Source organism: Lupinus angustifolius, chromosome LG06, assembly GCF_001865875.1.
Source record: "Lupinus angustifolius cultivar Tanjil chromosome LG06, LupAngTanjil_v1.0, whole genome shotgun sequence".
NCBI lineage: Eukaryota > Viridiplantae > Streptophyta > Magnoliopsida > Fabales > Fabaceae > Lupinus > Lupinus angustifolius.
This window is the reverse complement of record NC_032014.1, coordinates 1,457,304-1,461,033: the sequence shown is the minus strand read 5'-3', so window position 1 is coordinate 1,461,033 and position 3,730 is coordinate 1,457,304. Positions and strand designations below refer to the sequence as shown.

Genomic DNA, 3,730 nt, shown 5'->3' with positions numbered 1-3,730 from the left:
CATTTGAAACAATAAAACCGTAAATTGCTAGTCTTCAAATTGACTAAAAGGGTACAGTTGAAACAATTTTAAAAGCTAAAGAATGGCTAAATAGAGAGATAGAATTTGATCTTCTATTGCCCTTTTTGACCCATTATCAAGGTCATATCTCTTGATTTTCGATCATCGTTATTTATTGCAAATCCTGAATCACTGATTGGATCGAAAGATAGAACTTGATTTACTTGTGCCCTTACCGACCCTTTATTAATGGCATATCTCTATTGATTTTCAATCTTTGAATCTCTGTTTATTTGATTGAAGGAAAACGTGTATTTCTTGAGTTTACAAACACTGTCCCAAAACCCTAAAAGTATGTTGTGGCAACAAATTCTTTCATTCCTGGCGGTAATGAGATTTTCCTAATCTCAATCTTGATTATTCAAGAATGCTTGATCTCGATGAACCGAAAGTTTATTTGGCTTTAAAAACCCAAGATTTTGGTTTGGGCTTCAAAAATTTGACAGTGCTTGCAAGATGAATTATAGTTGCCTATAATTTGTAAATCCAAATGAGACCCTAATTAGTTGGATTGGCTATATACGAAATTGCAATATGAGGATGCTGAATAAAAAAAAGTTGTCCCTTTGGCTTCCTAAATTCAATTGCAATATGAGTGATATTCATATTGTAAATTGGTATGCTTCGATCATGAAGTCCCTAAATAGGTCATGATGATATTCACGGTGTGAAAGCAGATAATGTGGATTTTGCCTGGATGTCCCTAATGCTTCATTATTCATTTATAATATTCTATATGGTGTAAGTTAAGATGTTGTGATTGCTACGTGCAGTTATTATAATATGAAATCAGATGGTATGCTTGACTCTAGTTGCCTATAAATTCAAATGCGAATAAGATCCTAATTTGTTTGGCTGGCCCATATACTTGCAAGGTATTGTGTACATAGGGAATTAATTTGCAAGGTTGTGTAAGCATAAATGTGAAGTGGATGGTATTGTTGTCCTCTAGCTGCAATGGTATGTCAGGGACTGGATAAGCCTAATTGAAATGACTATGATTTCTATATTCATATTTCGTAATCTTTATATTGGATGATGTGTTTGCGTTGATAAACTAATTTCTAATTATAAAGTTTTTATTCATAAAGTAAAATTTGTATGGCACGTTTGAACCTTGATGCCTTTATCACCCCATACCACTTGGATGTATCTCTTATATTTCTTAAGCTCGGCTAAGTGGTTTTTCACCTGCTCAATGAGGCAATGAAGTTGTTATTTTTCACTTGATCAGTACACCAATTGAACTCAGATTTATTATGGCCATTGAAGGCTCTTAAGCTCATTAGCTCATATCTTGCTGATCCTTCTGTGATCCCTCACAGGATGTGAGGAAACTTTCTATGGAGTAATCAGTTGGTTGATTAGTTTGTTTATCATTAGCGTTAATCCTTGTAATTATACTTTGGACACAAGCTTAGAAAGTTGTACTTTAGCAGCTTCAAGTCCTACTATTTCCAAACTCTGTCTGCCAAGTGTGTCTTGAGCTTTCTCTTGCAGGTATTTTCCCTGACTCTATGCAGCCTGCAAGTGTCTTTGTACCTGGACCAATAGTTTATAGATCAATAATGTTTTGTGTACATCAAATATGATAGAAGAAGTGCCCCATCTTATGTAAAATAGGGGTGTATAAAAAATATGTATGAGAAGTTTGAGGATTAGATTGCAAGAAAACTTTTTAGAGTTTTCAGTTTTGTGCATAAGTGGTTTAATTGATGGGATAATAAAATGCATGCATGGTAAGTTGATGATAAAATGTGTTTGCATAACTCAAGTTGTTCGTTTAGCCTTCTCTGCACCTCTTTCTGCCTCTGAAGTGCCTCACTTCTGTGAAAATATCTGGCACGAGTGAAATTAATGTTACTATAAGACCTTAAGCGATTGAATGTTCATACTGAAGAAGCATGTGAAATTTAGCAGCTATATGCTATATAATTTAGCAAAAGCATATTAAGAAATGGGGTGATAAACTTGCTACACGGGGTAATGGAGTAATGACAGATAGTAGTATGCCACCTGCTCTTCCTTGTTATGTCAGTAACAGAACAGAGAATTACAATGACATTCTCTTGGAGGTAAAACTTCTTTCTTTTTGTATCCTGCCCCTTTGGGTTTCATTTAGAAATGGAAATTTTGCAAATTGAGCTTCTAGTTTTATTCAGGTATTTATAAGTATAAGCTTCATGAAAATGGCTTTGAAGACTAAATTTATAGAGGATTACTCTAACAATTGGTTACTTTAACAATTGGTGATACATGTGATGGAGTAACATGAATCATTATTATTGTATATATGCCTGTACATATTTCTGGATGGCTTATCACACTAACTCCTATCTAACTCTATACCTAGCCACTAAGTCAATTAAGTTCATCTTAAAAATTAGGATTTCTTGTGTAGCACTTGTTTTTTTGTACATTGGAAAGAATAGACAAACTAAGCTAGTACAAAGGGGAAAGGTCCATCTCTAATATTTGGACTGCTCCTCTGGGAACAGTGTCCCATTTCCTTGATCTATCTTGACTGCGAACATATTTCCGTCTGTGTAACCCAATTTGATTATATGGAGAGCGAAATGAAATATCTTTTATGAAGTTGAGGAAGAGAAGCTAGTTACTTTTGTTCATCTATGCAGATTATGCTAATAATATGTTTGAGCATATTGATAATATGTATGGTTCTAATTTCAGGTATATAATCTCATTGTTCTATGTAAAGGGGATGAAATATTTTTAGCTTTGAGAGTGCACATCTTAATAACTTTAATCCCTACCAATTACTGAGGTTGTTTACTTTGGGTTTCCAATTACTGAGGTTGTTCCCTTTTGTTGAAATGAAGAGAATTGTATCCTGGATTCTCATGGGATTTTTCATGCAAGTCTTATCTTCTCTCACCCATTCTCCTACAAAGGAAAGATTTGTTCTTGACAAATCAATTTGGAAACCCAAAGCTCCATCTAAGGTTAGGTCTTTTGATAAATCAATAGGATTCACACTAATGACTTGTTGCTGCTTTGTTATATGCTATTGAGTCGGAGATTTCATTTGAATCACTACTTAGAGGCTGTATTCGATACTGAAGTAGATATAGAGATGTGTAACCATTCAGAAGAGTATTTGAAAAGTTAAGCTAAGCTAAGCTAAGAAAAGTGTTATTAAAGGAGAGAGATGGGAAAATGAAGACATCTAACATAATATTCAATATTGACATTACATCTAACATAATATCCAATATTAACATAAAATCTAATAATTCACATGTAATTATCATAAAAACTTAAACTTAATATTATGGTCTCTTGAACGAGTTAATTATAATATCGCACATGTAATTAATTAGTTCAAGATATTGATCTAACATATAAGTTGTAAACTCACATAAACAAATTTAAATTTAAAATTTTAATATAGTCATAGTTTATATTTTAAAATAGATAATATATTCATAAATATATTATCATGATATGTGAAAATTAAGTCATATATTTTGACATACTTAATTATAAGGAAAATGTATTTGAACAAAATGTAGAGCATTAAAATAAAATAACAAACTCGAGTTGAAATTAGAGAAGGCATAATATTTAAAATTAAGATTGTTTTAACCCTTTGATATCACCAAGGTCATGGGAGCTACAATTTTAATTTCATCATATATATATATATATA

The 3,730-nt window shown here is 32.3% G+C and overlaps 1 pseudogene; it reads left to right on the top strand.

Annotated features, from left to right (window-relative positions):
- Positions 1–3,730, top strand: part of LOC109348721 — a 64,429-nt pseudogene that overhangs the window by 48,162 nt on the left and 12,537 nt on the right.